This window comes from Idiotropiscis lumnitzeri, chromosome 15 (genome assembly GCF_059441095.1).
Source record: "Idiotropiscis lumnitzeri isolate Australia: NSW breed Sydney's pygmy pipehorse chromosome 15, RoL_Ilum_1.0, whole genome shotgun sequence".
Lineage (NCBI taxonomy): Eukaryota > Metazoa > Chordata > Actinopteri > Syngnathiformes > Syngnathidae > Idiotropiscis > Idiotropiscis lumnitzeri.
In genome coordinates, this window is record NC_142405.1 from 8,200,254 (window position 1) to 8,215,268 (window position 15,015).

General features: G+C 40.0%; 1 protein-coding gene across 2 annotated transcripts in view; it reads left to right on the top strand.

The window, feature by feature from the left end:
• The first annotated feature begins 6,534 nt into the window (after positions 1-6,534).
• The window catches only part of znf385c (zinc finger protein 385C), a 75,970-nt gene continuing 67,489 nt past the window's right edge, over positions 6,535-15,015 (top strand). For both annotated transcript variants that reach the window (XM_088317881.1, XM_088317879.1), the window contains exon 1: positions 6,535-6,700. The gene's annotated coding sequence lies outside the window, so the exon portion shown is untranslated. The remainder of the gene's footprint in view (positions 6,701-15,015) is intronic.

Consider the following 15,015-nt stretch of genomic DNA (forward strand, 5'->3'; position numbering starts at 1 on the left):
TTATCAAATCAAACACTTGTTGACCTTTAATACTATTTCCTGCTTTAATTTTCGTTGCGGCACGCAGTGTGATGCCTTTAATAACCACCAGAGGACAATGTTGTATCGGGAATTGTCCACGCTGTGGCGCTCGTGTACATAAAATTTAAGATGAGCAATAAAAAAAGTACAGCTAGAATAAATGTAAATTATTTCAATAAACAATAAAATACCCAAATTAAATGGATAGAATAAATATGAAAAATATATCAATTGAATATAGAAACATTCCATACGAATGCACATGTAAATTTATAATAAATAAGAATAATGAATACAAATATTTGAAAATACATGAAATCAATACCAAGATAAATGTATATACTAAAATAACGAATACAACAAATAAGGAGAAAAAATAATTACCAGAAATAAAGAATACATAAAAACTAAGGTAGAATAAACAAGAAATAATAGAAAATGTTTTTAATCCTTTTGAATACTAGAAAAAAATATAAATAAAATAAAACAAAATGCTCAATAGTTAAAAGCTAATATATGAACAACCAAATACTACAAAATGAATAGGCTACGGAATAAATGAAAATACCAGAAGATATAAAAATGGTATACATTTAATTCATTGATAAAAAAAAATACTAGGAAATATACAAACAGTACACAATTAATACATTGATAATAAACAATTATGACACTAAAAACACAATATAACATTTCAAATGATTCAAATTTAAATGAGTAACCCGAAACAAGAAAATAATCATAAAAATGTACATGAATGATATATTTTTTGAACGTTTAGTTTAAAAGGTAATATAAAAAAAAACATTTGATGAATGAACACGCACTTTGAAAGTGTTCGTCCTCCACAATCATATGACGTTCATATTGCACTGCTCCATCAATAATGTGCTTGTGTGTGTCACAGCCCGGCTCATTGAACACATTTAACACCATTAAGACTCGTGGAATAAAAGCACAACTAATTGATCCCATTGGCATCATAAATCATCAAATGCAAATGATACAAAGCAACATTCTTTTTTTACATGAAAAAAACTGGGCACTATGCCTGACTTGTTGGGGAGGAGGCGGAAACTATGATTGACTGTGATCCGACTCCGCGTGTCTAATCAACGCTGATTATTTCCTTTTGCACAAGCTGAGAACGCTGATTGCAATTAGACGCCCCTCTGAGTGTGCGCGCGCGCGCGTGCGTGTGTCTGTGCGTGTACGCGATGCCATTCATGTACTAATTTTCATGCATATCTCCAGAATGCAGTATAATATTCGTATTCGTTTTCAACACTGCGGCTCTTATCTTTCGTCTCACTATTTTGCATTCTGATTCTTTTTCATTCTCAACACTACTATACTAGTCTCACTTTTATGCAGTGTTCATTTTCAACCTTTTAACACTATTGTGTTTTTGTCTCACTTTTGGCGTCACATACTTAATCATTTACAAGTCTTGGTCACCATATTATGTTTCATCTCACTATTTTGCAATGTGCTCTATTAATTTTCATCACCAAAACACTATTTTCTGTCTCATTATTTTGCAAAGCGTTGTTATTGTTTAACACTAACACTGTGTTTATGTTATGCCTAACTTTTCCTGTAAGATTTTAAGTCTATAGCCTCTGTTTTTTGGAGACAGCACACCAGCACCGAGGGACACATTCTGGTGTACCCTAATTTTGTATCAGCGCACAGCTCACTGCTTTTTTGCCAATTTGGCAGACCAGTATTCGTCAAGATGGGCTATTTGGGCACAATGAGATTACAGTGAGGCAACCGGCAGGGTGACAATTTGGTACCAGGAAGTCTGTCTTAACCAGATCAAAGGTATATGAGCTTTTAGCTGCCAGTTGAGTAGTAGCATCTGTGGCTAAAGCCAAACTGCTGGATTTACGCCAGGCACAAAAATAATTACCTAAGACTCGTTATTTGGCCTTCTTAGTAATGCAATAACACCGCATTGTGTTCCGTGTCTTTATTTTGTATCGCATTCGTATTCATTTTTCAAGGATTTCTCCCTTTGTCTTCTCAAAAAGAAATACATCATGAAAGCTAACAAGCAGTGATTTATTAAACTATATATATTGGCGTGTGTATTTATGCTTATTTTGTTTGCACTGTCAAAAGCCTTTTCCACGGCATGCTGTTGTCTGGCACAGTGACAGGAAATTGAAAGGGAAGCAGAGAGTGGGGTAGCGCAAGGACTTGCGGAAATGAGCGAGCCTGGCGTGACCTTACGTTATAATATCGTAACACAACCATTCCAATCCATGGTGGGCGACTAAAGAAGAAAAATATTTATGTCACGTTAGCTTGATTTAAAAGTACATAGCCTAATGTTTCCCTTGTGCGCCTTTTTAGTTGAAATGTACACGGTGGGATGATGGCAGCAATTTTTGACAGCCAAACGATGGTGAGGTAGCACCATAACGCCCTCCATGGGGTGACGTTGACGGAGCACGCCGCAGTACGCGCAACATGGCGGCCGGGTCGCAGTCAGGGAAAGTAGGTTTGCTCTGGCGGGAAATGTCTATTTACGTGTCTGAAAATGAAGCGGGGCCTTTGTGACATTTTCACTACCCGGAGGCACGAGTAACCTTCACTCGTCGACAGGAACAGTAAAACATAAAGATTCTATATTAATATTAATTAATATTCGACAATGTAAGTTGATGTAACACGGAGCTGAGACAGGAAGTGGCACACAAAAGATGGTTGAGGTAATTATTGTCTCTCATGTAATAAATGTCTTATCGTTGAGCATGACAAGTCTCATTTCCCCACCAATGACCTGTGCTAAACTACCCGCATTATGATCATTATTATATCTTTATCTCATTTTATTATAAGAATGTCTTCTAATCCAGAAGTCCATTCAAATGCTTTTTTTGTCACATATGTAAGACAAGTTTGAAGTAGCCAACTAATGTACATGAAGTCTTTTTTTATTCTACTCTTGCCTTTGTTAGCTTCTCAAGGTCTCACAGTTATACAATCTATTTTTATTTCTTTGTACTTTATTTTTGACTCACTCAAAAATGTAATTTTTAATCGGGAACTCACTGAACTAATCCTCATTTCTCATACATCACTTAAATCACATTAGTGAGCTACGACTAATTGCCGTATTTTTGTATTTGCTGATTTATTTGCTAGCTACTTAACAATGTCAAGGTGCTACATTTGTTTATTTTTTTTTAGCGTTTTGTTATATAAAAGGTTAAATTATGGTCATTCACTTTTGGTTTGGCATGTTTTAAGACAAGTTAGCTCAGGGGTTTTCCAAACTACGGCCCGGGGGCCACATGCGGCCCATGAAACGTTTTAATCCAGCCCGCCGAACTTTTTCAAATACATATATATTGCTGTATATATATGTTTTTGTTCACTTTTATTTCAAATTAAATGTATAGTTTTTTCTCCGATGAGGTGAGGTTAACAAAACACTCCATCCATCTGCTCCTGGTCCGGCCCCTCTGTCAAATTTTAGAACCTTTTGTGGTCCGCCAATCAAAAAGTTCGCCCACCCCTGAGTTAGCTCCAGTCAGCCTTGACAAATGGGTGAGCAGTACCATTTTGAACTAACTACTGACTGACTTACCGATCGGCAGGCAAAGTGATTATAACTAATTGTGACAAAGCGCTGCTTTTTTTGTTTTTTTTTTGTCTATTGGTTTGTTAGCTGCAAGAATGGGCTACTTAGTTGACTAACCAGCTCACAAACATTTTGTTTTGCGTTTTGTAAGCTAGCAAGTCAGTTCTCGTCAGACATTCAAATAGACGGGCAGTATTATTTTTTTTTTACTAACTGACCGACCAATTAATGAATCTAATAACTTTTTGTCTTTCATCTTGTAAGATCATTCTGTTGTACAATACAAATAGGCGGCCAATGCTATTGTTTTTAACTAACTAGCTGACAGACCGACTGACTGGTAGCTTGACTGTGCCATATTTGTGTTCGTTTCATTGTCAGTCGGATTCTCGTTGGATAGAAACATTTTTAACCACGGCTAACATTTTGTCGGCCATTTTGTCTTTCTTCCTCCGTTCCCGCCGTCTGCCTGCACTTACGCTATTAAAGTTAATAAACTCCTGCTCGACAAAGTGGTCGCTCACAGATGGCTTTTTAAGTCTCAGATTCCGTATGTGGTGGTTACTGCTACGGTTGCCATGGCGACCAGGTTGATGCACTACAGGTTGTTGAGTGCGCCGCGAGTGGGAGGAGGCCTCTGTTCACTTTGTGAGCCTGCCGATGTGCATAACAGCGCAATAATTTACCCAGGTACCCTGCAATCAATTTGTAGAAAGGGAAATATGTACACGCTCTGTCTGGTATTTTTCCAAATGAATACAGAGTTTGCTTTACCGCAGTACGGCTAAATAATCGCAGACTATCAAGAAAATAGGTGAATTTTGCCTGGTAGGGTTTTTGATAAAAAAGCAGTAAAAAGGAATAGTTTTACTTGAGACAAATAATTATACACTATGTGAAAAAAATATATATTTAGCTTGGCTGTGCGTAGCAGTTACCTCAATGATTTGGTATTTAAATGAATAGTGATCATGTATGACTACAAAAGACAAAGAAATGTATTTCTTTTCACAAAGATACGAATGGCAAAAAAAAAAAATTGCAATTATTATCCATAAAAATAGAGAAACTTAAAATTGCGCTTACAATGGGTAAGTAATAGTAAACTGTAAAAAAACAAAAAAAAAACCTGCATTTTGAAATGTACAAAATCTCGAGTTATTGTTTAACCATCATTATCTAGATCCCAGGCTTTGAGTTTGACACCTGTGCCACAGAAATAAAATAAAATAGGCACAAATTTCTGTCAGGTTGAAGTGCCAAAAAAAAAAAAAAAAAAACTTGCACAAACTAGTCCATCTTTCATTCAAAACCAATGTTTTTGCAACCCCATCAATATTTGGATCATCTCAAATTTATGACACTTAGGTCAGCTGAAGATCTACTTATTTGACGATTATCTATCTACACAGCCAAGAATTGTATCTTTCATGACCTTGATTAAAAAGAAGAAAACATGCTCAAATGATGCCCGACTGTCCGTCTGAGTGTACTGTGTACCCTGCTCGACACCTTGTGTTCTTTGAAAAAAATTATATTCTTGTGCTGCCCATTCATTCAGTTGTGAGCGCTTGAATTGATAACGGGTGGTGTGCACTGTGCTGTCTTGGCATCTATAAGCAGAGCTGTCAGCACCCAAAGGGCACCCACAGAACCCGACAGGGGGCAGGTGCAGTCGGCCTCAGAAACTGTACCTCCTGCCAGGCTTTAATGTTCTGACCTTTCGTCTCTCCATGTGAACCAGAGCATGTTAATAAAACAACATATAAGTACAAGCTTATTAGCTTGTTGATTTAACAACAACACAGATTATTTTAGAGCATTTAACGTGGTGTGGAGGGGGGTGGTGTTATGTTTCAGAATCCCGCATTCTATTTTTACGATGTCTTCTTGTCGGAGGGCCAGCGCATTTTGCATCAAGGAGGATGAGAGCGAGGCCAAAATGTAGTCATCGCCTCTCGTGTGCGACAATGTCATCCATGTATACCTCCCGTAGGGAGCGAGCCGCTCTATATTCAGGTCTGCTTGACTTTTATGTTTATCAACACACGCCCTGACCAAACAGGAAGTACAGTATTAGGGTATCACAGTGTCCGTATCATCATCATTCCACATTCTCAAAATTAAATTATTGTTTATATGGGGGATGAGCTAACCTAACCAGTCCGCCACAGTGAGAAAAAAACCCAAACAAAATCAAAACATTTTATATTTATTATTATTTATTATTATTGATTTATATATTTACCTCTCTTCTATAGTCATCCGAACCCTGAACCATGTGATTTATCATAAAATAAAATAAGTATAAAATAAGTACTTTGTAAATAAATAATGACCTATGACAATGTTATCATGAAGCAATGAAAAGAATGATTGGTAGATAATTATTAAGACAAATATAGTGATAAACGATATTTTCAATATTCTAAAATTAAAAAAAAATATTTAAAAAAACAATGCCATACTTTTCTGGGGGTTAAATTCGACGTATGTATTTGCAATATTTGAAAAATTAATATAATAATGGATTTTTAATTTAAATATTTCGGTTCTTTATTGAGTGGCAGACAATTAGTTTGACAATGTATAACTTGGCAATACTTCTGGGTTTACATTTCAAATTAAAAACCTACATTGGGGAGCGAAGGTGTAAAACAATATCATTTTTTGTGTAAATCACATTTCGTGTCTAATTTTGGGCAAAATGATCATGCGGGTGAGCAAACATGCAGAATTAACCACATATCCGTGTCTGACGACATTTCCCCATCTTCTGGCTTCACGGGTAATGCTTTTATTTTGAAGATCAATTTCCGGTTCTTTCTCGCCGGCATCCAACCATGTGTCAACTTAACCACACCGCCGCAGCTGTACTGGATGGCTCCGCTGACTTCTTTCGGGCGGTCAGTCTACTTTACCGAACCGTTTTGACCTCCGCATCACCGACGAGTCCCGGACCGGGAAGGGAAAGTACGGAAGCGGGTCCCCAGTTTGACAAGACGTCCCGTGGCAGTGTTGGGTCGGTGCTGGTTCGGCTATTTCTGGGCGAGAGCTTCAGGTGCGGACACCTGGAACGTGTTGGTAAGTTTTAATGGAGTTTGTCGTCATGTTTTTTGGCGCCGTTTTCGACCAGGAAGAGAAACTTTGTGCCAAATTGTCTGTGAAATTACTGAAAAGGATGTCAAAAATGTATTTGTGAACGAACGCTAAGCGAGTTTGAATGAGCGGTGCTTTTTTTATGTTCAGATAGTGTAAATTGAAACAGTTTACATGGCACTTGCTCCGCAACTCCATTCATTATAAGCATTATAACGCCCAAAATGGCGACAATTTTCTCTATTTTATGTGTAATGTGGCAATTAGTCACACGTTTACTAATATTATTTGTATATGAGGTTCAGCGCGTTCGTGTTTTTAACTTTTATTATTGTAATGATGTTCAATTTTGACAGTCTATAAGTTGTTATAAGGTGACTTCATGCCAATTTTTTTATTTTTCACTGTTAATCAGTGTTAAAAAATTAATATGCTGTATTTGTACAGTAATTATTGAAATATAGCTTTTAAAGTACTAAAATTCCTACTCGTGTGTGTGATTGTGTGTCTCGTAATCAATAATACTGTTAAATAACATTCAAAATACATACTTGACTAAAATGAAGACTTCTGAATTAAGCTTGACAAGTTTGAGCAGACAAGGATGCTTTACTGGTGTTCAGGGGTTTCAAATTTAGGCGCTTGATGACAGATTAACAAGATACTGCACGGCACATGCCCAAAAAAAACCAACACTCCATAGCTGTCATTGGCAACATACATAATGAAATTAATCTGATCTCACATTTAATAAATTGCCCTCCAAAATACTGCTCCTGTATTTTGTGCAACAACAGCCTTTGTAGTGCCAGCTCATACAATCATAAAGTGGTATAAGTGTTCCAGCTAAGTGTTTTTAACTGCTGATTTGTTGGTAAAAGACAAATGATAAAATTTTACAATAATTTAAACTCTTTTTATAGATGGAGCACTGTGGGGGAATGTTGTCACTATCTGTAGAGTTGCTACCCTATTAAAAAAAACCAAAAAACACTTGACCAGCCTGACATGACAACCTCTAACCTCTAACGCAAAAACACCAACAGTGGATCTGAAGGTATTATCCATTTTTGGGGTCTAGCTACCTAAGCGCTCCTCACAAATTACATCTGATAACCACTGATACGTCTCAAGGTGCTTAAATTTTTATATGGCTGGGGAGTGGCAACTCTTGCTGGATGCTGAAGTGAGTCACGCCCCCCTAAAAAATCTGGAAACTGAAATGGTGGAAAGCAGTTTACTGCATAGTTCTCAGCCATGCCAGGATTGTCTTCTGTTTAGTAGTCACAAACAAGCAAATTCAATAGTGCGGTAGAAATTTGTCTTAGATCACGACACACTTGTACTGTTTTTACACCAACAGCGATTATAGTAGCAGTTTGTCCTAACTAAGGGGAAAATAATGACACTGGTATGACTTTAACTTTGCTGATGATCGAGGCTAAAAAGACAGAAAAGTGACTCAATAATAGCTTCTGACCAATTGAAACTATTTTGCAGTAAAACTGCTGCAATAGTGACCTTAAAGTATTGATATTTGCCTGCTATGTGCATTCCTACTATGACATTAATGATTACTTTTATATATGTGTACGTACGTGTGTGTGTCTGTGTGTGTGGGTGTGTGTGTGAATTGGCAATGCAGCATTGACATTTTATCATGCAATGACATTCAAATGACATAATCCCCCCAAATACTCACTTTTAATCATCTCCGGTGGGACCGACAGCCATTATCCGACCCGCATGGAAAGAATCATTCTGATTTTTCAATTCTAATGAAAGAAAATAAAGCAGAGAGTCAGCTTCATAATATGAAACATTTGCTGAATTCTATTTAAGAGTTTTGCGTTCTTATGCCGGCCCGTGCGTTGTGTTGTGTAATTTTGTTTAGTGTCAAGGTCGTTTGATTGTTTCTGTGAGGTGTCTGAATGGTGTCCTGGGGGATTTCATTTTTTTTTTTTAAATATTGTCTGAACTTAGCTGGAGTGGCATCATGTCATGTGTAGGGTGTAATGTAGTGTAGCAATTTATCTCCTTCACTGCAATCCATTCTCCAAGCTTAGTTCCCAGTATTGTAGGCCAGTTTAAAGCGTTTTAACTAATCTTTCAAGACTCTGGTCTTCTATCTCGCCTCACTATTTCCTGCTGTGCCCTCCACCCATTTTGTTTTGACCTTCCACCCGTTTCCATACGGCCGCCATCTTCGCTTGCGTCACCCGCTGAGCCAAGGTGACCGTCAAACCCCAAAGCTTTAAGCCTGCATTCACAGAGAAAATGCATGTCCAAATGTCAGCTGACCTCTCTTGGAAAACCATTAGCGACCTTCGCTAGGATTCTGCGAAGAGTTAAAAAGCCTCGGCGGCTAAGACATTGCTGGCGGCTTGCTGACCTGCCAGTGCAAACATACACTTAATTCCCAATTAGCTGGAGGACAACGTGGTGCCGTCATTGGTGTAAAGCAGTGACTTCTATACTTGGTTTAGAGCTTTAATCAAATGTATTATGAGAACAATAGAAGTGTGCCAAAGGTTTGGCCGAATAAGCTAATGAACTGTCCAGATTCATTGCTACATTTAATTTTTAGCCCCCATGACTGAAGCAAACTTAATTAGAGAGCAAAACTCCAGTTTCCACTCGAGGTGTAACGCAATTGGATTTTTTTCATTCCTCCTTCATGCCCTAGTCCTCATCACTGGCCTGAGTCGCTGCCTCGTGCGAGGCTGGATGTAGGAAGATGGGGCAGAATTAAAAAAAGGGTGGAGTGCAAAAAGGGTCTCTGACAGCTGCACGAAGGCTCCTTCAGGGTCCCCCATACCACCATGGCAAGTCCCCTCCTGCCTGGTTGACTGGCATGCCCCAAAGGTAGCTTCCCGCCCCGGGGAAAGACCCAACAGAAGATGCTACGCTACTCAGTGGGGAGCTGCATCAGTGATACAGCTTGCCCTGGGGGACGCCGACCTCAAATTTGACTTTCTTTCTCTCTTGTACTTTGGAGAAATAGCACATATTTTTCTTGTAATTTTAATATAAGGACACTCTGAACTGACTGGCAATAAAAGCTCCCTGAACTTGAACGCAACTTGGGAAGGGTGAGTACTGATCCTAAGTATCTGTATCAGTGCACATATCGACCTTATTTTAAGGTATCGGTGCTCGTGGAGGCTGCCGATACCACCCACCGATACTTCAGGCAAACAAATTCTGAGATCGAGTAAGTACACTTCAGCAGTAGTTGGCGCTATACCGCAGCCGTTTAGCACATCGGCAAATCATCATCCGCGTCAGAAAATAACGTCATTGTTCAGTATTTTTTGTCATTTTGTTCAATAATATTTTGCATAACAAAAAGTTCTAGAATTATTGTTACAAGATTTATTTGTGAGTACTCAAGGAGTGAATACTCGTACTGGTATCGATCTGGAATATAGTGGTATCAAACATCCCTCGGAGCAATTTAAGGGCGGCTCATCTATATCATGAATAAACCTACAAAAAACGCTCCAGAAGCCACACCTGAAAAGGAACGGAAAGCCATTTTGGTTTGAAGTGGTTATTTTCAAGGGTCATTCAAAGAGATTTAACGAACATCATATCCAAGATCAGCAAAACATTGGCGAAGAATGGCGGCAAAGATTGAAGACTTGCCACACAACACAAATGTTTGCTTTTTCTTGCCAACAAAACACCCCTGTTTGGTAAACAAACCACCCAAAAGCATCACATTCTTTACCCGCCATAGGAGCCGACATTCACGCTCCATCGGCAGTTTTCCTTCAATGAAGTCATTCTAAATGGCACACCTCGCTACCTGCACATGCACAGTGGCCTCAGTGTGTACGCTTAAGCAAACACACGCACAGTAAAGCGTTTATGCTGCGGAGAGTTCAACACAGCTTCAGTGTGCTACAGCCGCTAGCGGCGACAACTCCCACTCAAAATAAATCGAAAGCTCTAAGAAAGTTCACAAATACACTCATAGCAAACCAGAGTCAGAGTGCTCATTCCTGAAGTGCTTAAAAGTATTAAAATAGATGTGAGTGACGCTGCTTTTGTGTGGATTCGGGTTGCTGTTACCGATTTTTATCCCCACGTGGCAAATGTCTCATCCTGCTACCATAGCAACAGATAGTAGCTATCAGAGTCATTACAGGCCCCGAGAGATGATGTTGAAAGGGCTCCAGCTGCTCGCCGCCCGCCGTCGGCGCTTCCATGGCCGCATTGATTTGCTTGGAATGACGTCCAAACTGCGACGAGGGCTCGCCGTCGTCGTGGCTCGTTATCGAATGTGTCGCACGGTGTGGAGGTTGTACAATGACGGGGAGTGGTACCATCTCGGCTCCAGCTCGACCCCTAGTTAACTCGCAATTAACGTGGCGGCTGACTCAGATTCTTGTATTTCCTTGGTACAATGGTGCGTCTTTTGCGCAGTTGGATTGCTTTTATCGGCTTCCTCACGCTGAGAAGGCGCAAAGGGAGAGAGGCTGCTGTATTAATTTAGCTTGACAGTTCTTCAGCAATCCAAGACAAACAAGTACAACGCACAATTAAAACAGCACGCCAACTCCATGATCATAAAGACGCAGTCAAACAGACAATTATACATATGTTCTTTATCCTCTGCATAAACGACTCATATTACTGCACCTTGCTGAATCACTTAATTGCGAAACCTTTCTTTGTTTGTCTGTATGACTGCATTATACTGCCCCCTCATGGCCAACGTGCAAACAAACACGTCTTATGGCTCTGGGTGTTTCAGAGAGCACAAAATCACCTCGGGGGAGTTTTCCGGCGAATAATGGATAGGTTCAAAATAATCAAAGCAGTGAATCACAAATAAGTAGTGGAACACCATATTGTTGTTTTATTTTTCAGCTTTACAAAGGGGTTGAATGATTAAAGTAGCAAAATTATTACAAATTTGTTATAGATTGCATACATGTGATGTGTGGTTCCCAATCTTGCCTTTATAAGTGGACTTGACCATTTTGGCGTTGAATAGAGCAACCGCCCTTGGCGCTACATTAGTTAGCGTGTTGACTAGATCTCCCCCGAGCTCGGGCACAGTCACGAGCTCATGGCGGCTTGACACGCGGCGTAATTGAACCATAAATTGTTGTCCCCCTAAGTAAAAAGCCCATCCTTCACTTTTTTTTCTTCTCGTAGCTTATTGTGCTGGCAAAACAACCCAGGAAGCGGTTAACAGCGGTGGCACGGTCGCTGTCACATTGTGAGCGTGCACAAAAAAAAGAAACGGATGCAACCACGGTCCTGTCGAGACACAATTTTGTCCATACAAATCTCTCTCTCTCAGTAATTAAATTAATTTTGCTATTGAAAATAAGTCAGTAAAATTATTTATTGGCAGATGAGTAATAATATAATTTGTTTTGCGCTAATGTGTAAATTTTCTTTACTTTCCTATGCATGTGGGCTTTATTTTGTCCAACCCAGGGATAGAAAGTCAATTTCCCACCAATTTAAAAAACGTTTAGCTACTTTTATATCCTGTTAAACACCACACTAAGTCACAGCTCGACAAGCGGAACACAGTCTGTTCGTCCCTCGACCGAGGGTCTCTGCGGTCCCTGAACGCAGCGCCCACCTTCCAAAACACACAGAGAGCCCCCCCTGTGGCCCCCACGAGGCACAGTACAGCCTTGAAGGGCGTACATTGGAGCTCTGTGTTGCTGTTTAACTTCCTTCTCTTCCGCCCCAAATTTTCGCCCCCCCAACCCTCCCATATGTCCCCGCTTACATACACACACTCACCATTGATACCATGAGTCCCAGTGCAGAGTCTGATTGAGACTGCCTCCTGTTTTCATGCCTGTGGACTGCGATCTCTGAGGACCAAGTCGATCCAGCATCCTCTGAACAAGCGAGCCTGAAGCCGCCCTTTACACGTGACCATTTTAAACCCATTTCAGTCCCCTCTAAAAGTATTGGAACAGCAAGGACATTTCCGAGGCATGCTGTTTTGTAGCGAAAAAATAAAACTGTAATTGCCTATAGGATCCATGAGATGGCAGAAGAGGACTATTTTTGTCCAAATGAAGCTCCTCAACTCACTTCAAATTGCAATGTTACCGCAAAACTGTTATTACTTTGTGCACAAAGGCAGTTTTTCAGAAAACGAGTCTGTTAATGCCGAACCACCAATATGTGGTGGTTCACTAGACAGAAGGGAGATGCTTAGTTAAATAATTAAATAAAATAAAGTTTTTTTTCCCCATCGCATCTATTGTGGGATCATGTGTTTACTGGGCCATTTTACAGCCGACAATGTCAAAAAGATGCTCCGAAATGACCGAGAACTTCACATACTGTATATTTTAAAGTTTGTCGACATTTTGGGTCATTCTCTCCAAAGTGACATCGCCAACTAATGGCCTGGGATACTTGTTACAGCTTTTCAGCTGTTTTTGTCAACAAGCGGATCTCAAAAACCCACTAGATGCTTATTGTGTAAATGTACCTCCATAACGGTGTTGTTTTTTTATTTATTTATTTTTTTTAAATATATGTATGCTATAATGTGTGAAGCGCACTGAAGCCTTTTACCAGTCTGCGTAATGAGCGCTGAGGGCACTTGAGCAGCCCGCCTCTCTTCCACGCCCGGGAGACTTGTTACATAAACGACTACACATCCTTGACGGCCACTTTTTGCCGTGCTAAAAGCTTCCTCCCGGGTCGACGTTTATGCTAATGCCCGTGGAGTGTCGGCGCGACACGGAGCGCCAACACCTGAAAACGAAGCGGTGCTTGTGACCTTGGCCCACTTCATGGGTGCGCTCTGGTTTCCCTCTAATAGACATGCAGCGTTCTCCCGCCACATGGGCTCGGAATAGCAGCAACGTGGGCCCATTAATCCACGTTTTTAATTGTTAGCCAGCTCGGCGTGTGTCCTTGGCACACATCAATGACTTCATTGACACATCAATCCCAATTAAAAGCAAAAGTGTAGAACATTTTAAAGGGCCACTTGTGAAAAACTTCAAGTACATTACAAGACATGTTTTATTTTTTACTTTTTTGATCCCCCCCACCAAAATAACTTTCTCATAACCGTAAAAAAATACATTACAATTTGTCAGATACAGTTAAGTTAGTTTTAACTAATATTTCAAGTGATAAAGTAATTTTAGATTGTAGATTTTTTTTTTCATTGTATTTGATCTAAGTCGGCAGATCTTTATTGGATTGTACTCAGAGCTCAATATCAAAATCTTTCTAGTGATGTATCCTTACAATATTATATTCACATTTGTATGCGTTTTCATGGCGCCGGCACACTGACCGACTGGTTAGCACGGTGGCCTCGCAATGCAGAGGTCATGGGTTCGATTCCGGCTCCAGCCTTCCTGTGTGGAGTTTGCATGTTCTCCCTGTACCTGCGAGGGTCTCTTCTCACGTTCCAAAAACATGCATGGCAGGTTGATTGGACACTCTAAATTGCCCCTCGGTATGCATGTGCGTGCGGATGGTTGGTTGTCTATGTGTACTCTGTGATTTGGTTGGCAACCCGTTCAGGGCTCCAGCACCCTGCCCGACCCTTGCGAGGCGTTTAGTTTACAAATGCTTTTTCAAAATGTTGCTATATTGGTGCATCCATCATTCAATATGGTCAATATAAATTTGTTGGACACAAAATTGTCTCTGTGGAGCAATCTGTTAAGCAAGTTTTTCCCTTAATTGAAAGCTTGGTGGTTCAAGCCGACTCAGGGCTGGTGACATTTTTGTGTTTTCAGTGTGTAAGTTAAATCCAAACCATCATTTACGCACCGCAGTGCTTTGGTGGCGATAATGAGTTTGTTAACTCATTACATGACTAAAATATGCCATCGTCTAAACCCGCATTAGCGACAATATCGTATGTAGAACAGCACTTTCAGAAAGTAAAAGTGTCGGCGTTGTCATGGTGAGGACGTGTAGGCCCTTGTTTGCTACCCACTAGTGAAAACACACACACAAAAGTCCTCATGCAGCAGTTGCAAATTGGATGAGTCGAAAGAGCAGTAGGTTGATGGAGCCGCAGTGAATCACAACACCGTTGCCTCACATTTAAACAACACTCTCTGGGCACACAAATGACTCACTCGTTCTAACACGCGTCGTTTACTATTTTAATGCTGAAGCGTTCCATGTCAACACACACTTCATTATATTACATCCTCCTTTTTGTTTCTTTCACTCACTCCCTGCTTCTTCTCTTCCATTAGACGAGGAAATAAGGTGAACAAGGGAGCGATGGAGGACAAGGTGCAATTTCATTGATTAGATGTAAAACATGGTTG